Source organism: Bubalus bubalis, chromosome 3 (genome assembly GCF_019923935.1).
Source record: "Bubalus bubalis isolate 160015118507 breed Murrah chromosome 3, NDDB_SH_1, whole genome shotgun sequence".
NCBI lineage: Eukaryota > Metazoa > Chordata > Mammalia > Artiodactyla > Bovidae > Bubalus > Bubalus bubalis.
This window is the reverse complement of record NC_059159.1, coordinates 83,260,394-83,283,096: the sequence shown is the minus strand read 5'-3', so window position 1 is coordinate 83,283,096 and position 22,703 is coordinate 83,260,394. Positions and strand designations below refer to the sequence as shown.

The following is a 22,703-nucleotide window of genomic DNA, read 5'->3' as shown; positions in this document are numbered from 1 at the left end:
TTTTCAGCTTTAAAATCTTGCCAGAGGAAAATGAATATGGCTGAATTGAGGGATTGGTTCTGCCATTCACACACCATGGGTTTGCATTCAGAATTTAGGAAGAGAGAGGAAAAAGGAAAGGGAGTATGATTCCTTTTGCTGGAGCTGGAAGTCATGTTTATCTGCACGCAACTATTTACCTCTAGATGAAGGATTGTGGTGCCTTCACCAGAGATAAAGAAATGCTAGTAAACTGTGAAGTTTTATTTTTATTTCACTTCTGTGTCTGTCATATGTCATATGTTCAATTATATATGGTATTTTGCTTTCTTTTCAACTTTTTTTCTCTCCAGTCTGTCTCTTAACTTTTCTAAGCTTCTCTCTCATCACCTGCACAATCACCTTCTCTAACTAATTTTTGTGTTTTCCGTCTTCTCCTAGTCTTAACTCTCTACATTCTTGCTCCAGCTCTCTGTTCAGCATTTCATTTTCTATTGTTCATTACAATGGGTTAAGACAATCTCTGGTGTCTCCCTCTCCTATTTCTCACATCCAGTTATTTGCTAAGTCTAGTATAATGTATCTGAAATACCTCTCACCTCTGTTGTCTCTCCTTGATTTTCCTCTTGGCTGGTCCCATTTATACTTTCATTACCATTTCCTGAGAATGATGCAATAGCCTCCCAGATGGTCTTTCTGTCTCTTATTGTCTTTGTCCAAAGCAACACAAACTGAAATCAATAGAAAAAAGTCTTACTTTATTACTGAATACCTATTGAACTGGGCAGACTTCAGCTTGAAGTCAGCTTTTATTCAGCCCCTTTACAAGAGTACAACAACTTATCTTTCAGTTTTTCAATTCCTTTTCTCTAAAGTTAAACTTCTCCCTGGTCCCCATAAATTAGTACATTGGAATTTACAAACCACGATATTTGGTCTTCCCCTTTTTTTCTGACTCAAAATTATATATACTCTTCTTTACAAGACCTAGCTCAAGTAATAAATTTTCATGATCAGCCATAAATATGGACTCTTCCTTCTTCAATCTCTCACGATATCGGTGGTGCCTCTCTGAAGGTATATGTAAGGTTTGGCTTTTTTAAAAAAATATATAATTCTCATCTCCTGTCCCAACCTCCTATTAGAATAAGTTTGAAGTCAGGCATTGTGTCCTACCGATTGTTATTTAAACCTTAAAGTGTTAGTGCTGTGCCTTGCAATAGGAGAACGCAATACATTATTATTTGAATTAATTTCCTTGACTCAGTCCTATATCCATGACACTGAGTTCACAGCACTTAATGCTTATGTTTCCAGAAAAACAGCTAATGGCTGCCTTCCTTTAAACTCTGGGAGTGTTATAAGACCAAGGTGATGGGACAGCTTTTATCTCTTTCAAGACTACTGAACTTTTCTCAACATTTATGCAAACCTAAAGAACTGTCACCAATGGCTTACAGTCACAAAAGTGCTCAACAGATGTGACTACTCAGGCGTCCATTTGCTAGGTCTTGCTGCTAGGACAGTTTTAAGCCAAAACAGGACACTAAGTTCCACAGTAGATGAGATCCATCCTGCTAAGCCCAGGAAAGTCCTAGAAGATAAGGAGAATAAGTATGTGTTTAATGACATTTGTTGGCACATGGGACTGCTATGAGTTTTAGTAGTAAATGTCAAAAAATTAAACATTTGTGTATTCTTTGAGGGTGCAATTTTCTTTCATTATTGTTATTCCTCAGAATAATTTGTGAAGCATTGTCTAATTTTTTTAAATTCTCTTGATATAACTGTATATCCACTGATATTTGACCTTTATTTCATACCACGGTCATCAATGTAGATCACACGTATCTATATGCCAATAAAAGTACGAAAAATGGCATAAAAAATTAAAGGGAATTATGGCATGGGCACTGCAGTAAAACGGAAATGTTACAAATTGGACTAGCAATAAGTGAATAAAAAGCTAAGAATATTTCATTTAAAAAAGAAACGGAAAACAAAGGATGGTTTATTTTTCATGTTTGACTAATTAGTTGTCAATCTTATACCTCATTATACTTAAATCTGATGTCAGACCTATGTACAAGACATTAATTGGCAAGGCAGTTTTTTAAACATGAATATTATGTTTTACTCATGTTTAACTTGGTATTTGAATGACATATAAAAAATAAATATATCTATATATTTCCATGTAAGTTGGTATTATCTAAAAGCAGTGAAAGATGGTCAGCAATCATTTGATTATACTTTAATGTCTTTTTTAATATATAATGGTCATGAAATTAATTTTACTTTAGGATTCATTTTAGAGCACCTTCTAAGTATCATACATGAGAACTGTACTTAGATGTTGAAGTATTTATGCTACCAGACTTGATCCCAATTTTTAGATATACTATAGAATCTCATTGAAATACAACTTACTACCATGTGGATTCAGAAATAGTAATAACGCTCTTCTGAAGTACAAGTGGTCAATAAAATGTGAAACAAAATTATACTAAGATATTCCATAATGCTCAAGGTTACCAGTTTATTTCTTTATGGTTATAATTATCCTAAATTATCTTTCAGATGCTAATCACTAAGTAAATCATATAAATTATGCTTTTTTTGAGTAAAAATCTGAGTGTTAAACTTGGGCACTTTCAAATTACTTTCTAAAGAAGCAAGGGATATTCTGAAGCATGCCAGTAAATATTACACCAAACAGTGTGTGCCCTGGCTAATAATGCTGACTTCCACTGAACTGAACCTGTTTCTATGGAGCTGGACTTCTCAGAGTCTTTGAAATGCTAATATGGGCTGTGAATATCTGCGTAGGAAATATTATGTTCCCCAAATCTCTTTGAACCAAACTCTTTTCCTGGGCAGCACCATGTGAGAGCAGACAAGACTGCCCAACATCCTTCAGGAAATTCTACTCTGAGTATTTGTCTTTGTTACGATAAGTGTATTATTTAGTGACCCCATGGACTATTTTGTGACCCCATGGACTTTAGCTCGCCAGGCATCTTTATCCATGGTATTTCCCAGGCAAGAACATTGGAGTGGGTTGCCATTTCCTTTCTGCAGGGGACCTTCCCAACCCAGGAATTGAACCCGCATCTCCTGCACTGGCAGGTGGATTCTTTACTACCACTGAAGCCCGATGAGTATATTAGGATTGGGTAATTTTATAAAATTACAAGAACAACAGTGCAGTTTGGGAAGATGTAGTAAAAGCTTTAGAAACATGACATATTTTTTTAAAACCAGGATTTCACTTTTATTAAAAAGTAGGGCTAATGAAGGATGTTTGTTTACAATAGTAAAATGCTGACTATAGCCAGATTTCAGAAAATAAAGTTCAATAGACTAAGGCTCATTCATAACATGCAGCATGAAATAGTATGCAGCCACTAAAATCAATATAAAAAAGATATTTGTTGATATGAAAAATGATTCCAAAATATTATTGACATAGGCAGATAATAAAATAGTGTCTACAAAATGATTTTTATAAATGTATGCTTAAATATGCATACAGAAAATGAGAAAGATGTAATAAATTGAGAATGGTAGTTACTATGGGTGGTGGGGTTTAAATGTGACTAAATTTCTTTTATGTTAGTATTTTATAAATCATCTGAAATTACTTATGTGACATCAAATATATTTTTTTTCAAAATTTTAAAAAATAATGTTTTTCTGAACTTTGTGCTTTCCAATGACAGGGAACTTCCAATCCTTATGATCTTCACCAGGGCCTGCCTGATGATTCATGCTTGAACTTACTAAACCAAACCTAGTTGGACCAAAGCCCTCCTGATAAAATAGATAACAGAGATGTTTCTGCACTTTACAAAATGCATCTAAAAATTTTAAAAATATCATTGAACACTGATCATGTTTGGCATGCCATGGTCCCCCACTTCCTTGATCTCTGTTAAGTCTATGACACTTGGGAAGGAAGGAAATGCAGGAAGAATAGGGGAAATGTTTATGAATAAGTAGTCTGTGTGGGGTTGGAGAAGGAAAAGGCAGCCCACTCTAGTACTCTTGTCTGCAGAATCCCAGGGACAGAGGAGCCTGGTGGACTGCCATCTATGGGGTCGCACAGAGTCGGACACGACTGAAGTGACTCAGCAGCAGCAGCAGTTTGTGTGGGTCCAATAGAAAAATTTTTAACAGATTTACTGAGGCATAATGGGTACACAAACTGTACATGTTTACTGTATACAATTTGCTGAGTTTGGACCATCAAACATATCCTTCACTCCTAAAGTTTTCCGTAACCCTTAGAAACTAGTAACTTACGTGAAGGGTTGTATTAAAAAATTAACTTGCAGGTATTTGAGAATTTAGATATTCATAAATCCTATTAATACTACATTTTAAACACTGGTATATTTGAAATGAACTGGTAAAATTTTCTATCGGTCCAAATATACAGCCTTTCAAGTTATACCCCCTACTTTTTTTCCAAGTTTCCCATTCCTGTAAAATCTTAGATCAAAGAATTGGAAATGATTCATGAAACTCCTGCCTTCAGGTAGGATTATGTTAAATCATTCCTAACAGAAGTAAACCTAATTTTGATTCCCAGTTGGTTTTACCCCCCAACCTTCATCCCTGAGTGAATTATTCTGCCCTCATGCTCAACCATGAAGGTGCAGTTTCAAATCCTGATCCAAACTTCATGACCAGGTTATTGTATCCAGGTTACTGATAAAGCATCTTGAGCCCAAGCAACCCTATATCACACTATAATTAACCTTTGAGCAACGTAGTGGTTAATCCACATCCAGTTTATACTCAGCCTTCGGTAACTCCAGTTCCTCTGCATCTATGCATTTAACAAACCAGAGAGCATGTAGTACCATAATTTTTACTGTTGAAAAATACCCATGTTTAAATGAACCAGTGCAATTCAAACCCACAGTATTCAACAAAGGTCAACTGTTTATCTGCAATTCTCCCCTTTCCTCTATGGCCAAGATTATCTTTGCTCTAATTAAAAACCCATTTGATTAAGTTAGGAATAGATGATTCCACAAACTGGGATGAACAAATGACCACTAAACCAGTATGTAAGACATTTTCCTTCTCTTATTCCTTTAACTAATATATACAAATCCCTGAAGTGCTAGTTACTCCAGAACCGTGATTAAACAGATGGAAAATATCCACGTTAGTGAACACCTGGTGGTCCTACTCGTTTAGACCCCTGACTCGTGTAAAATGAAAATGTACAAATTATCTCAAACGTAGAGATCTGGGGTATGGCTTTTTCGGCAGTGCAGTAGACCTGCCTAACTTTTATGTGATTTATCTGGATAAATGCCGCCAGCTTGGACTAACAGGGACTGAGACAGTTTAAAATGGACAGTATAAAAGAGAGGCCATTGGACCTCGAAACTTCTTGTAGGAGAAAAGCAGAGAAAATTACTGAGTCACGAACATGTCCTCAGCTCAGTTCACTTCAGTTGCTCCGTCGTGTTGGATTCTTTGCAACCCCATGGACTACAGCACGCCAGGCTTCCCTGTCCATCACCAACTTCCAGAGCTTGCTCAAACTCATGTCCATCGAGCTGGTGATGCCATCCATCCAGCTCATCCTCTGTTGTCCCCTTCTCCTCCTGCCTTCAATCTTTCCCATCAAGGTGTTTCGAACAGTCCTAGCTTTCATTAAAAAGGAAGGATGACTCATAATGTAGAACCAAGAGCCCAGACGGTGGAGCTGAAAGCCATGGAGAATTATTTCCAGGCCGTGAGACCTAACTAGTGTTTTTTCAACTGGACTTGGAATTGCTAAGAACCAATGATTCCTTTGAGCTACTATTTCCCCCATTTGTGAACAGGAATGTCTATAGCTGTTGTGGTGAATAGACTCAAAAGTGGTCATATGATCCTTAACTCCTGGGTATTTATACCTTTTTGTAAACTCCTGGAGTGTGAGAACTTGTGACTATCTTCCAATCAATAGAATATGAAAATTTTATGGGATGTCACTCCTGTGATTAAGTACCATTTTAAATACTTTATATTGCTAGTAGATTATCTCTTGTTTTTGTCTGGCTTTGAAGAAGCAGCCTCTCATGTTGTGAGCTGCCTGTGTAGAGGGCCATGCAATAGGGACAGTGGGCAGTCTCTAGGAGTGTGGGGTGACTTCCTGCTGATAACCAGCAAGAAGCATGTCCTAAGGTCGGATAGCTTTAAGGAAATGAACTCTGCCAGTAGCTGAGTGAGCCTGGTAGCAGATCCCTCTCTAGTTGAGCTACCAGATAAGAACTTAGCTCTGGTCAATATCTTATTAGTGGCTTTGCAGAGGGTCCCACTAAGCCATGCTTCAATTCCTCACCTCTGAGGTTTAAATAATAAACGTGCATTCTTTCAAGTAGCTAAGCTGTGGCAATTTGCTACACAGCAACGGAAAATGAACACAGCAGTTATTCTATGCCTGTTTTGTTATTGGATGTTTGGTGTATGTGGGGCAGACAGTTTTTAGTTTCACAAGTCCACATACCAAGAGAAGTTCTATTTTGGCTACCCCATCTGCACTTGAACCCAGTTTAAATTAAAAAGATTAGAATTCCAAGCTGATAATAAAAGACTTTTAAGAGCCTTGGGAGTAGTTAAGTGCATTTTGCAAGTGAGAGGAATGTGAACCACTGGAGGCTTAAAATGAATCACTAAATCAGCCCACACTCAAGGGGTGCAAATACCAGAAACAAGAATCCCTGGGGCCATCTTCAGGGCTAGCTACCACACAATATTTGACTTTTAACAAGGTAAGGATGACCACTCTTGTCACTCCTATTCAACATAGTACTGAAAATTCTAGCCAGAGCAGTTAGGCAAGAAAATGAAATAAAAGACATCTAAATCAGAGGTGAAGAAGTAAAACTGTCTCTGTTTGCAGATGACATCATCTTTTATTTATTATTTATCAGTTATAAATAATTGTTACAAATAAATCAGTTATAACTAATTTAAAATGTCTCAATCTCTGCTATATGGCACAGTGACTTATACACACACACACACATATATATATATTTTTTATATTGTTTTCTATTATGGTTTATCCCATGAGACTAGATAATAAAGGTCTATGAAATGATCATGTGGTAGTCATAACTTTTAAGATTAGTGGAACCCTTATTCAGTTCCCTGATAAAAAGTCCTTTCACATCTCTTGCTTGCAATAAGGACCGCTGATCTAGAAGAGCCAAATTTGTAGGCAAGGAAGCATATTTTTCCTACTGGGTCTCTGAGATTGATGGTGAGAGGCGCACTCCTACTTGTTTCTACTGATTCTTAATTTTCAGGGATGCCTCAAAGATATCATGATTTTTGGTCCAATGCATATCAGTTCAGTTCAATCGTTCAGTTGTGTCCGACTCTTTGCGACTCCATGAATCGCAGCACGCAAGGCCTCCCTGTCCATCACCAACTGCCGGAGTCCACCCAAACCCCTGTCCATTGAGTCAGTGATGCCATCCAAACATCTCATCCTCTGTCGTCCCCTTCTCCTCCTGCCCTCAAATCTCTCCCATCATCAGGGTCTTTTCAAATGAGTCAGCTCTTTGCCTCAGGTGGCCAGGGTACTGGAGTTTCAGCTTCAACATCAGTCCTTCCAATGAACACCCAGGACTGATCTCCTTTAGGATGGACTGGTTGGATCTCCTTGCAGTCCAAGGGACTCTCAAGAGTCTTCTCCAACACCACAGTTCAAAAGCATCAATTTTTCGGAGCTCAGCTTTCTTTACAGTCCAACTCTCACATCCATACATGATTACTGGAAAAACCACAGCCTTGACTAGACATACCTTTGTTGGCAAAGTAATATCTCTGCTTTTTAATATGCTGTCTAGCTTGGTCACAACTTTCCTTCCAAGGAGTAAGCGTCTTTTAATTTCATGGCTGCAATCACCATCTGCAGTGATTTTGGAGTCCAGAAAAATAAACTCAGCCACTGTTTCCCCATCTATCTGCCATGAAGTGATGGGCCAGATGCCATGATCTTAGTTTTCTGAATGTTGAGTTTGAAGCCAACTTTTTTTCTCTCCTCTTTCACTTTCATCAAGAGGCTCTTTAATTCTTCTTCACTTTCTGCCATAATGGTGGTGTCATCTGCATATCTGAGGTTATTGGTATTTCTCCCGTCAACCTTGATTCCATCTTGTGCTTCTTCCAGCCCAGTGTTTCTCATGATGTACTCTGCATATAAGTTAAATAATCAGGGTGACAATATACAGTCTTGACGTACTCCTTCTCCTATTTGGAACCAGTCTGTTGTTCCATGTCCAGTTCTAACTGTTGCTTCCTGACCTGCATACAGGTTTCTCAAGAGGCAGATCAGGTGGTCTGGGATTCCCATCTCTTGAAGAATTTTCCACAGTTTCTTGTGATCCACACAAAGGTTTTGGCATAGTCAATAAAGCAGAAATAGATCTTTTTCTGGAACTCTCTTGCTTTTTCAAAGATCCAGCAGATATTGGCAATTTGATCTCTGGTTCCTCTGCCTTTTCTAAAACCAGCTTGAACATCTGGAAGTTCACAGTTCATATATTGCTGAAGCCTGGCTTGGAGAATTTTAAGCATTATTTTACTAGCATGTGAGATGAGTGCAATTGTGCAGTAGTTTGAACATTCTTTGGCATCGCCTTTCTTTGGGATTGGAATGAAAACTGACCTTTTCCAGTCCTGTGGCCACTGCTGCGTTTTCCAAATTTGCTGGCATATTGAGTGCAGCACTTTCACAGCATCATCTTTCAGGATTTGAAATAGCTCTACTGGAATTCTGTCACGTCCACTAGCTTTGCTCATAGTGATGACTCCTAAGGCCCAGTTGACTTCACATTCCAGGATGTCTGGCTCTAGGTGAGTGTGAGTGATCACACCATCATGATTATCTGGGTCGTGAAGGTCTTTTTGGTACAGTTCTTCTGTGTATTCTTTCCACCTCTTCTTAATATCTTCTGCTTCTGTTAGGTCCATACCATTTCTGTCCTTTATCGAGCCCATCTTTGCATGAAATGTTCCCTTGGTATCTCTAATTTTATTGAATAGATCTCTAGTCTTTCCCTTTCTTCTGTTTTCCTCTTGCTTTGCATTGATCGCTGAGGAAGGCTTTCTTATCACTCCTTGCTATTCTTTGGAACTCTGCATTCAGATGCTTGTATCTTTCCTTTTCTCCTTTGCTTTTCGCTTCTCTTCTTTTCACAGCTATTTGTAAGGCCTCTTCAGACAGCCATTTTGCTTTTTTGTATTTTTTGTTCTTTGGGATGGTCTTGATTCCTGCCTCCTGTACAATGTCACAAACCTCTGTCCATAGTCGTCAGGCACTCTTATCAGATCTAGTCCCTTAAGTCTATTTCTCACTTCCAGTGTATAGTCATAAGGGATTTGATTTAGGTCATACCTGAATGGTCTAGTGGTTTTCCCCACTTTCTTCAATTTAAGTCTGAGTTTGGCAATAAGGAGTTCATGATCTGAGCTACAGTCTGCTCCCGGTCTTGTTTTTGTTGATTGTATAGAGCTTCTCCATCTTAGGCTGCAAAGATATAATCAATCTGATTTCGGTGTTGAGCATCTGGTGATGTCCATGTGTAGAGTCTTCTCTTGTGTTGTTGGAAGAGGGTGTTTGCTATGACCAATGCATATAATACATCTTAAAGGATAGCAGATCTATATGAGGTGTTATGCCCAATCTAATCCCTTAAATCATTCCTCTATGAGACTACATCAGGTAGTGCTTTTCTTCTCCCCCTTATAGTGGACTCTGTATTTATGTCCCAATTGTTGAATTTCCTTCAACAAAAAGTGAGTGGCTTATCAGGGGCAATATTATGAGAAGGCTCTTGAAAATAAAGCAGACACACTGTGAACTCTTGAAAGAGTTGCTGGCCCCTCAATGCTGGTTGCAGAGAATGCAATGGCACCCACTCCAGTACTCTTGCCTGGAAAATCCCATGGACAGAAGGGCCTGGTGGGCTGCAGTCCATGGGGTCGCGAAGAGTAGGACATGACTGAGCGAATTCCCTTTCACTTTTCACTTTCCTGCACTGGAGAAGGAAATGGCAACCCACTCCAGTGTTCTTGCCTGGAGAATCCCAGGAACGGGGGAGCCTGGTGGGCCGCTGTCTATAGGGTCACACAGAGTCAGACACGCCTGAAGTGACTTGGCAGCAGCAATGCTGGTTGGGCTGAGGTCTATTTTGAGTAACTTTATCACCTAGGCCCAGGCTGAAGGGTAGCAGCCTCTCTTAAGTCTTCCTCTCATGGTAATGGCAGAGTGCAAAAAGGAAAGCTCAACTGTGCAAGCACATTTTCATTCTCTGCTAGTTTCACATTGATAGTATCTCAGTAATTCATTTCAAGTTATTCACATAGTGGTGCCACGAGTCAAGGGGTAGGATAGTTGAATCTACCACAGTCTGTTCTCTTGTTCATAAATATTTTTATCCCTCCCAACTGCTACATACAGTCACCCCCATTTAATACTCCCCAAACTCTTAATTAATTATGGCATCAGCTTCACCAGGAATTTGTCATCCAGATGTGGCTCCTCTTGATCTGGAGAATAATGAACTAAAAAGTTATGTGACCCACGCATACTCAATTCACAGTGGTGCAGTGGGGGTAGGAGAGACCCAAGAAACATCCCCATTTTAAAAAGGAAAAATAGGAAGACAAATTAACTACTTTATAGCATTTTTTATATTCTGAGAAAAAATGTGTCAGGACCTTTTCCCTAGGATATAAGGATGTAGCTTTGTTTGGTCTGTGATTTTATTTCTTGGAAGCAGCTTCCACTTTTCTTATCTTCCATGTCTCTTATTAGTTTTCTAAAGCTATTGACTAGTATCCCCCTCTATAATTTCTGAAGAAAGCATGGTAGAATAATGTAGTTTTTTTTTTTTTTTATGGCTAGGCAACTTTCTCAATCTTTTTCTTGACTACAACAGAAAGTTGTAAACTGAAAGGTCTTTTTACATTTTTGTCTCAATAACATTTAGTCCATGTTGACAGTGTTTTAATAAGTACAGATTTCTCAAGAATTTTGTACTTTTTTAATATATATGAGTTACACTGACCATATAATTCGGTTCTGGGACATAATTCTCCTTCTAGATTCAATTATGTATTTATTAGACATGTTAGGATTCTGTGAGACCATGCCCTAAATCATCTTAGGAATTCTTTCATTAAGCTGAGAGAATGAACAAGGCTCCAATTTAATTCTGTCACAAGTCTTAACAAAGGGTCCTACTCTCAAAGTATGTTTGGAAACTCCTGGACTTAGTGAGATTGTTTTATAAAGGATATAGCCTTTATCTGGTGGGAAAGAGTTAAAATTTTCAATGCTGAGGTTTATGGGTTTCAATGGCCTCTCTAAAATGAGTCTGTGAAGTAGCCAACTCTTTTCTAAGTATACCTCGTTCTTACAGTACCTTGTCACATGTGCTGGTAGCACCCACCTCATTCTTTAAAGTTTCACTGATTTCTCCTAACTCTACTAGTTCCTTGTGCACCTATTTTGCAGTATTAGTCACTCAGTCATGTCCGACTCTTTGCAACCCCATGGACTGTAGCCCACCAGGCTCCTCTGCCCATGTCTCCAGGCAAGAATACTGGAGTGGGTTGCTATTTCCTTCTCCATGGACTCTTCCTGACCCAGGGACTGAACCTGGGTCTCCTGCACTGCAGGCAGATTCTTTGCCATCTGAGCCACTGGGGAAACCCCTATATTGATATGAAAGTGAAAGTCACTCAGTGGTGTCCGACTCTTTATGACCCCATGGACTATACAGTCCATGGAATTCTCCAGGCCAGAATACTGGAGTGAGAATCCTTTCCCCTTCTCCAGGGGATCTTCCCAACCCAGGGATCAAACCCTGGGTTGCTCATCATGCCCCACACTGCAGGTGGATTCTTTACCAGCTGAGTCACTGCAGGCACTAGTTTTAAATGTTGCTGCCACATAACACAGGCCACAATTTTTTGAGCCTTATAAGATAAGATAGTTTTATCACCGTGTTTTCTCCACCGTTTATTTACTGCCCACTGTCACATTATAAAACTAGTTAAGAATCTATTTTTAGGAATCTTATATCTATCATTATCAAACAAGCCACCACAGAAACTTAGTACTTTAAAACAGCATTTTTTGTTATTTTTTTAATTTGTGAGTTGTGTGGGGTTCAGCTGATTGAGGCTGGGATGAGTTGGGCAGCTCTGCATCAAGTTCTGTGTGTCTGGCTGGGCTTCGGTTCATTCCATATTAGTTCATTCTTTCTCTGGCTGAAGTGGCAGAAACATAGAAAAACCTCTTCTCAGGCTGATAGCAAAAGTGAGAGAGAATAGGCCCAACTGCATATTAACATCTCAGGTCTCTGCTTGTATCATGTTGGCTAGGATCCCATTGGTCAAAGCAAGTCTCATGACCAAGGCAGGTATACTTTGCTATGGAGACGAGGAAGGGAAGTGGTACACATCTTTGAAAGATAACTTAATCTACCACAGAAATTGAGCTGCCAAATATATCCATCTTGACAGTATACTCAGGGACTGGGAAAACTGCAAGTGGGTTCAGGAACCCATTGGTCACACTCTGAGATACATCTGAACCAGGACATTTTCCAGTTCAGGACGTTTTCCAGTTGACTTCCACACACCCCTGTTGTAATAATGGTGGGTGAGTTTTTTAGTATGTGTTAATTCATGTATTATATCCTACATCCCCTAAATGATTTGGATATCCTTTTCTCTATAGTATACAATTACTCTGATAAATGGCCATAGTCCTTTGGTAAAGAAATGGGGCAATCATTACTATGTCAACTTGCAGTGACCTTGCAGTCTTTCCTCAAGTGGCCTACCCTCCCTTTTAACTGGTGGGCTTTGGATCAGGAACAAGCTGAAGACTGAAAATTGAGCAAGGGATCATCATTCTCTATTTTTGCTCTGACTGACATCATCTGCTTTCTGCTCACTCACTCTTGGTCTGTATGTTATGTATCAATATCAAACAATGCTCTCACTGGCTACCCAACCATCTCACCCTTAGGAACTCCACAGTCTCAAACATCATAATGGGTCAGAACTTCCTAGATGCGATTTGGCACTTTTTGCCCCCAAACTCATATGGTAATTGCACCCACCTGGCCTCTGACAGTTAAGTGTTATCTACTGACCTCTACTGGGCTTCCCTGGTGACTCAGAGGTAAAGAATCTGCCTGCAATTCAGGAGATGCGGGTTCGATCCCTGGGTTGGGAAGATCCCTGGAGGAAAAGGCAACCCACTCCAGTATTTTTGCCTGGGAAATCCCATGGACAGAGGAGCCTGGAGGGCTACAGTCCATGGGGCTGCAAAGAGAGTCAGACACGACTTAGCGACTAAACAGCAACACAGTAACTGACCTCTATTATTCCATAATCCTATCATACTCACTGACACTAGAGAGCCTGCTTCCATAAAAATATCCCTTAGGTTCAACCTTGGCTCAAAGTACACCAGTGTTGACCTGTGATGCTGGCAGCCCCCTCACTAGTACACCGCTTTTTGTTGTAGTAAAGAGAATATCTTCTGAGCTTTTCCAGTTAATACAGGCACCTGATGTTTTCTGTTTATATACACTGATCTTTGTGCTGCTGTTATTTTTTTTTTTTTTCATGTTCTGTCAAGGCAGTTTTAACCTCTCCACTTTATTAACTATTGGTCATTTTTTTTTTTAAATCAAACTTAAAGAAACTGTCCCACCTGCGTATTAGGACTGGCTCCAAAGTGTTCTTGACAAGTCATTAATTCCTGAGTTGTAGAAGAGCAACTTCCTGTCAGTAAATGTTCCCTATCCTGTTTGATGGAATGTCTCCACCGGTCCAGAGCCCTCAAGATCCATTCCCTAGCACGGTCTCCCAGTTCCTGTCAAACAGATTATCCATATCCTATAGCTCTTTTGGTAATAGTCTCTTTCCTCCCATAGCAGAAACAGTACTTCCACAATTGTCCTTGAAGCAATTTAGCTTAGCTCTGTTTATTGATCTAGATCTAAAAGAAACGAGAGGAGGTATGAAAGATCTTAAGCATCATATTGTTTGGCATCTGCTTCAGGTGAGGATTTTGCATGGCTTCAGATAGGTGGAGGTTATTACCCTTTAGCAAGCAGTTGGCTGTAGGCCATTCAAACTAGTCCAGATTCATGGGATGCTGAGTCTTCTAGGCTCATAAATGCATCCTCTCAGATATTCCCATTCCTATCATCAGAGTACAGATGCTTCCCCATCAGGATCTTGGTTTCTGTACAGACTTGCTAGTGTTGTGATCTCAGCCTGCTTCATAATTATACTATTCTCTTAATCAGGACTTGCTTCTGATTTTCAGCAGTCCACCATTGGCTATGGGAGATGAAAATCATTTCAATGCTTTTACAGAGGGCTTCTGGCTTACGTATGGTGCCTGAATTAATAGCCAACTGATGTGAGACAGCTGTTCTTCTTTTAACCCTTTAACTTAATAATAAATCAACCACCTAGACCTTGTAATTACCATTGATCCCACATCTGAAATATTGTTGTAAAAGCATTGTTGTATTATTCTTGTAAAAGTAAGTACATCCATTTTCATCTTCCTTCCCATTTCATTGCAAGTGGAAGTCTTAGTAACCCTCACCCTTAACAATCCAGGGTTTATCACCACCCACTTGCTGCCAGCATCAGGATCCCTGTTCCCAACCAGAGAGTTATCAAATCCAGAAATCCATCCTGAAGTTCTGCTTCCCAGGGAAACTTCCATCTTAATTTGGATTTCTTTTAAAATAAGATCCAGAGATAACATTTAAATGCTAGCAGCTTATTTTGGATGCAATTCCAGGAAACTTCAGTAGTGAATGGGGAAATATGAAAGGGAAGATGGCTAGTAAAAGGTACAATATCAAGCCAGTTTCAACATCAGGCAACTGGTTCTAAATTGCACTAGGGAACTCTGGGGCCCCTGTGAGACACATACCCCAGATTCATATGACTCTACGGAGAAAGTTATGATATTTAGAAACCAACTCTTATCACCTCTGGAGGGTTTATCCAAGATGACAAACTGGGTATTTCTGGGCTTCTTCATAGCTGGGAAAATTTAGCTGCAACCCCAGACAGTTCTCCAATAAGAGATGTAGATGTGGACAGTTAGAAGCTGGATGGCATGGACTGACAAATAAGATTCAGGGAAAATGGTAAGGGCACAGTGGTAATTTGTGGTAACCTCTTGCAGGCATGACTCTCTAAGCCACCATCTCTCACTGGATTCTTGCAATTGCTTCCTATTTGGTGCTCCAGCTTCCATTTTTGTCTCTCTTCATAATACTCTCAGCATAACAGTGAGAGGGATGCTGATAAAATTGAAGTCAGATGTGTCTTTCTCTTGCTCAAAACTCGGCTGCCTTTCCATCTTACACAAGGTAAAAGTGAAGTTCTTGCCATGAGATTGGAGGTCTCGCAAGATTGGCTCCACTCAGATTTCCTTCACTACTACTTCTTCTCCTTTACATTTTGACTCAATAAACCAGTATCCTCATTCTTTAAACATAAAGCACAGGCACTGTCAGGCCTTTGCAATTGCTGCCCCTCTGCCTGGAAAACTCTTAACCCTCGCTAGAGGCATGGCTCCTTCCCTCTCTCTGATCTTGACTGCTACATCCCCTCAATGGGTCCTTTGAACTCCTCAATCTCTATTTCTTTCCCTTCTTTGTTTTATCCCTCATTCATATCATGTTTCATATTCAATTATTTTCTCTATTTTTAAAAATTGAAGTACAGTTGATTTATAATATGGTTAGTTTGAGGTGTACTGCAAAGTGATTCAGTTATGTAAATATATATATTTTCAGATTATTTTATATTATAGGTTTTTATATAAGATAATGAATATGGTTCCCTATGCTATACAGTAAATCTTTGTTGTCTGTCCATTGTATGTATAGTAATATCTGTTAATCCCAAATTTCTAACATCTCCCTACATCTCCTTGCTTTTCTCTCTGGCAAGTTTGTTTTCTGTATCTGTGAGTCTGTTTTGCATACAGATACATTTGTATAATTTTTAGATCCCACATATAAGTGATATGTCTTTCACTTCACTAAGTACAACACTCTCAAGGTCCATCCATGTTGCTGCAAACAGCAACATTTCAATCTTGGGCTAATATTCTATTGTATACATAGACTACATCTTCTTAAACCACTTAGGTTGCTTCCATGTCTTGGCTATTAAAATAGTACCATGAACACTGGGGTGTGTGTACCTTTTGAATTAGAGTTTTCATCTTTTCTGGATATATACCCAGGAGCAGGAGTGCCAGATCACATAGTAGCTCTATTTTAACTTTTCTAAAGTAACCTCCAAACTACTCTCCACAGTGGCTGTACCAGTTTACATTCCCACCAATAGTATAGGAAGGTTCCCTTTTCTCCACACCCCTCTTCATCATTATTTGTAGACTTTTTGATGATGGCCATTCTGACAGGTGTGAGGTGAAAACTCATTGTGGTTTTGATTTCTCTTTCTCCAGTAATTAGTGGTGCTGAACATCTTCACATGTGCCTGTTAGCCACCTGTATGTCTTCTTTGGGGAAATGTCTATATTTAGGTCTTCTGCCCATCTTTTTCAATATTGAGTTGTATGAGCTATTTGTATATTTTGGAAATTAAGCCCTTGTGAGTTAGATCATTTGCAAATATCTTCTTCCAGTCTACAGATTGTCTTTTGTTTTGATGGTAACCTTCACTGTGAAAAAGCTCTTAATTTTGATTAGGTCCCATTTCCTAAGTAGCTTTGGGACACTGATCTAAGGAAATACTGCTGCGATCTGAGAATGTTTTGCCTATGTTCTCTTCTGGTTTTACAGTGTCGTTTTGTATTTAGGTATTTAAACAATTTTGAGTTTATTTTTGTATATGGTGTGAGGCAGTGTTCTAATTTATTGATTTATATGTAGCTGTCCAGATTTCCAACCATCACCTGTTAAGGAGACAATCTTCCTCATTGTATATTTTTGTTTCCTTTGTCATACATTAATTGATCATAGGTGTATGGGTTTGTTTCTGGGCTCTCTATTCTGTCCCATTCACCTATATGTCTGTTTTTCTGCCAATACCAGATTGTTTTGATTACTGTAGCTTTGTAGTATGAAGTTTGGAAGAGTTAAGCCTCCAACTTTGTTCTTTTTCTTCAGTATTGTTTTAGCAATTCTGGGTCTTTTGTGGTTCCTTATAAAAGAATTATTTGTTATAGCTCTGTAAAAAATGTCATTGATATTTTAATAGGGATTGCATTTAATCTGTATATTGCTTTGGGTACTTTGGCCATTTTAACAATATTAATTCTTTCAATCCACGAACATAGGATATCTTTCCTTTTTTTTTTGAATCACCTTCAGTTTCCTTGATTAATGTTTTTCAGTTTTCAGTGTATAGGTTTTTCGCCTTGGTTAGATTTATTCCTCTGTATTTTATTTTTCTGATGCAATTTTAAATGCGATTGATGCAACTGTAAATGAGATCGCTTTTTTACTTTCTAGTTCTGATATTTGTTAGTGTAAAGGAATATAATACATTTCTTTCTGTAAATTACTCTTGTAGCCTACCACCTTGCTGAATTCATTTATGAGTTCTAATCGTTTTTGCATGGAGACTTTATTAGTTCTGTATGTAGAATGCTATGTCATCTGCAAATAGTGACAGTTCTACCTCTTTCTTCTCAATTTGGATACATTTCTTTTTCATGTCTGATTGCTGGGGTTACCTTACCCCAGTGCATGCACTGGCAATGTCTGCCCAGTTCCATCCCTGCCCCTGTGCTTATGCTGATAAGGGTCCCTGCAATTTGGCCTTGGAGAAGGCAATGGCACCCCACTCCAGTACTCTTGCCTGGAAAATCCCATGGACGGAGGAGCCTGGTAGGCTGCAGTCCATGGGGTCGCTGAGGGTCGGACATGACTGAGCGACTTCACTTTCCCTTTTCACTTTCATGCATTGGAGAAGGAAATGGCAACCCACTCCAGTGTTCTTGCCTGGAGAATCCCAGGGACGGGGGAGCCTGGTGGGCTGCCGTCTATGGGGTCGCACAGAGTCGGACACGACTGAAGTGACACAGCAGCAGCAGCAACCACACCACAGGTGTCCAGGTCTGTCTCTGAGCAGCTAGATTAAATCTCTGCCCTGGTCTCTCCCCAGGCTGTGGTATGGAGCAAATGGGGCTGAGGTGGTAGCTTCTTTGAACTGGGAAGTGTAGCAAGTTGGCAGCTGCCAGTACAGGTGTCTCTCTGCCCTGATCGTTATTAAACCAGCACATATGTTCTCCTCACAAGTAGATTCTAGGCTTCTCCAGGCCTTTTATCCATCTCAGTGGATTTCTCAGCAGTCAAGGAGGCTCCTCAGGTTTAGGGTCTGCGCATGTGGACCTTCTCTCCCTTAAAGATCCCTCCCAGGGGCACCAGTCCTGCCCTGATGCCTGTTTTCCCCAGACTATCCAGTTACATGGAGATCTGTCTTGCAGCTTTGGTTGTATAGATCTTCTCCCAGTTTCTAATTGGTTTTCTGTGAACAATGTTCCACATGGGGATGTATTTTTGATGTGTTTGTGAGGAAAGGTGAGCTCCACATCCTCCTACTCTGCCATCTTGACCCCTCCCTCAGCCCTTTTCTTACATTAACTTTTCTAGGGTTTTGACTGAATATCCTGGACCTTTCTGAGGTCCTTCTACTTTAAGTGGACAGAACTCCATTGTCCTGTGCTATGCAACCTCCAAGTTTCTGTTCAGTTCAGTTACCCAATAGCTATCCTCTGCCTACTCTCACTGAATCTTGATCTGTGCATACACAGCTTTATATTCACCCCAAAACTCAAGGGGACCCTCATACAGATTTCTGAGACCATATTATCTGTGCATCTGCCTTTTAGTCAGTAACCTGATCTGTAACTTCCAGCTACATCAGCATCCCCAAACTCTTATTTCTCTTGTCTCTACCCAGTGAAAGCACTGCTTTAAAAAGACACAAAAACACCTAAAAAAAAAAATTGGGCTCCACTTCTCTGAGCTGAGGTTTGAATAGTGGTTTCAGGCAGAAAACTGGAATGAAATATATTTTTCTTCTCTCAAGCATCACAGACCTGTGCTTTCTGTTGTCCCATGTCTGCAGTTTCTTCATACATTTCGTCCAGTTGTCCAGTTCTTCACTGGAAAAAAAAATCAGTCCAATAACCATTTCTCTATAATGTTTTGTACTGCATCTGTGCTTAAATATGATGCCTTATTTCATCCTCCAACAACTCAAAGAAATGTTCTTAAACTACTTTCTGGCTAAGAAAGCCAAATTTAAATGAGTTAATCCCTTTCTCTCATCCTTTAGCCCTCTCAAAAGTAGAAGAAAATTTTATTCACACTGCTCTTCAGTCCACTTAACTTAGTCCTTTGCACACAACAGATATTCAACAAATAAACTAAACTTTAGGTAGATGCTTTTTCAATATTATATACCTGAAAAAAAAAATGCTAAATTTCAAAGATGACAGATTGGAGAAGAGGAAGAAACTAATATTGGTTAGGAGCTAGGATTAGCAAAGTACAGATCAGAGGCCAAAGCTGGCTCACTTGTCTTTTTAAATAAAGTTTTATTGGAAAACAGCTATCCTTATTCCCTTCCACACTCACTGACCCTGGATGTTTTCATGCAATGATGACTAACTTGAGCAGTTGGGCCAAAAAGCCTAAAATATTAACAATCTGGCCCTTGAAAGAAGATCTCTGCCAACCTCTGATGTCGTATATGTTATATACCAGGCAATGGACTCAGCAGTGTTACATACTTTTCCCTTCATTAAATTTCCCAGTCATGTTGTGAAATAATAAGTAATGACATTATCAGATATGAACTCTGAAACCAACAAGGTAACACGTCCCAGGTTCTATAACTCCCCAGGTTTTATAGTTCATAAGTGGCAGAATACAAATTTTAATTCTGATTTGTGAGATTCTGACACCTATGTTCTTTTTACTTCTAACCAAGAATCTTGAAAGAAAACAGAAGGCCGTTTTCACTGATTTGTGCGTCACTACAAAGGGGCAAGTGAAAGCAAAGATAAACAAAGAGCTGCCTTTGCCTTTGTATCCTATGCTAAGAATAGTCTATACCATTATTATCTATAAAGAACTTTTTATATGCTAAGAATTATATATATGCATATGTGTGTTTGTACATATAAATAATTTACTTCTCATATTCTATGAGGATACTGTTATATGTACAGAAAGAAATGCTTAGAAGGATTGAAGAAATCCTTAGAAGGATTACTATTACAAAATAGTAATTAGTAAATCAAAGATTCAACCTAATTTTCCTAACACATAAAATCTCTCTCAACTTCTCTCCTATGCTTCCATGACTTCAGTCACGATCCCATGGCCTGAGAAAAAATAACGTCTTGGGGGTCTGCTGTGGTCACAGAGCACCATGAGGCCACCTGCCAACAGTCCTTCCGGGCCTCCTTGGCGAGCTTTCCAACATCACTCCCAGTCCTGTCCAGATGTGACGCTTTTCTTTCCTCTCTTCTTCTAAATGTGTTAAGCTCCGAGCCCTCATCATTGAATTTTAAATTATCTTCTGATTTCCTACGTGGGCCAAGAATGAGAGCAGTATGCGGGAAAAAATGGTAGTGACAATAAATGGGAAGCGTTTGTGAAAATTTTTTTCTTCTTTTCAAAAAGAGCTGTAATCATGTTTTGTATCAACAGGACTCCTTCCTTCAGCTGTAACAAAGTTAGAGAAAGTGACGGTGCTATAAACTGAGAGTTCATGAGGTGACTCTATTGACCCAGTCTTTTCAACGGGATTGGTATTACAGGTTTCCCGCATAGAAACCAGTGGAAGAATATTTCTAAAGCAATTTCATCTTTGCTAGTATCCCTTTTCTCTCTCCTTATGCCTCTTCTCTTTCCCATGGTGTCTCTAACTTCTCTGTTCTCCTGGTTTCTGCTGGGTATGTTCTCCTTCTGAACCTCAATAACTTTCCATGGTGCCCAAGATCCAATCACCCAGGGGACAGAGTCAGGGACATAATTTGGCATTTGCCTGATTGAGTTTTCTGAGAACTGGTTCCAAAGACAGCCTTCTCTTTATAGACCAACAGATTGTTTTATATAGACACAGAGAACGCCAAAATGATAGGGCAACTAAGTGTTTGATTAAATGTAAGATGCCATATATGTCTACAGACAATTCTGGGGAGGATGTTTGTTCATGTAAAGGGAGAGAGATACAGGTCAGAATTATCCCACATGGATGCTCTGATGTGGGTTTTACTTATAGAAATGTTCTAAAGGTGAGAAATGGCAGTGGAGTAAAGGTATAAAACCTGAATGCAAACATGTGACATCTTGCATAGCTAGCCAGAAGAAATCTCCCAGGGTTTTAGGATTGAATATTCATTTCTCTGACAGGAGACATGCATGAAAATCCTATCCCAAGGAAGCAAGGGTGGACCCAGGGGCCTCGGGGAGACCAAGGAGTCGGTAAACCACAGCAATGGGAAGTGAACCACAAAGTGGGACAACGGTCCCACAGGCCCCAGGGAGCCGGCCACCCTGGCAACTACATCTTCTCCACAAGTTTTAATTGAGTCTTTTGAGGATTTTCTTTTTTCCTTGTGGGGATACATCCTTGATTCTATCGTAGCAGTTAAGAAGGAAAATTGAGTTCATTTTAGAATCAATAGCTGGAACACATCAGTTGCACAAAGCAAAACGTGTCTTTCCAATTTAAATAACCATGTAAGAGTTTCTGTCATGTCTGTTGGATTATGCCTATCCTAAACCAGCTCTCTTCCAGTTTTCCCACTACCATAAATGTCATCTTTCCTCGCATCCAAACCTTAACCTGCCTTCCCTTTCTCCTTCATTTTCCTAAACCAAGCCCAAAGGTAAAACACTTGCCTTATAGACTGCATCAGTAGCAGATGAGTTACCTGAAGAACTAGAAACAGTCAAAAGGATTACAACAGCATCAGTTAAGAGTCACTTGACCGTCACTATTTCCCTCTTTGCTGCCTTAAATGCTTGTGAAAAAGAAAAAAAGGGGGAAAAAAATTAAATAAACAGAATATGCTCTTCTTCACTATAGTCACATGGGCTTAGGCTTCTGGGTCTAAGATGAAGGGAGAGAAACAAATGAGACAACTGTTAGATTTAAATTAGCAGGGTTTTGTCGTAAAAGGGCCCAAAATGCAATGGAATCTTCTTAAAAGGTTAACAGAGGACAAAAATGGAGTAAACAGGCACTGCATATTTAAGATAGTGACTAGAAAACAGTAAGGCCTTTTGGTTTATACGCCACTGAATTCAGACTGATCAACAGATTATATTGTTATAATTTATGCAACCAAGATAAAGCCTAGGCTAGTGCAGAATATGCTTTGGAATCACGTAAGTCTGGCTTCAAATTCCATGTCACTTTAATACCTGAGTGAACTGGATCACTTCACATCTCTTGAGTGTTTTTTTACATCTATAAAATGAAATACCATTCCCCTAGCACACAGTCATCATGAGAATTACTCGATGCTGAGACAGTGCATCTAGAGTAACCAGCACAGTGCTGGACACAACAGGCACTCAGTGAATCATTCTATCATCATCACATCTGATTACCTAAAAGGTCTGTCTCTCTCATTTGCACAAATCCAG

The 22,703-nt window shown here is 39.4% G+C and overlaps 1 long non-coding RNA gene across 1 annotated transcript; it reads right to left on the bottom strand.

Moving 5' to 3' along the window:
• Positions 1 to 716: 716 nt before the first annotated feature.
• LOC112583856 lies at positions 717 to 19,203 on the bottom strand. The gene is made up of 2 exons (XR_003108136.3): positions 19,136 to 19,203; positions 717 to 1,573 (listed from the first exon to the last, which is right to left on the bottom strand). It is a non-coding gene; the product is annotated as an uncharacterized LOC112583856 (long non-coding RNA).
• Between the last annotated feature and the right edge of the window lie 3,500 nt (positions 19,204 to 22,703).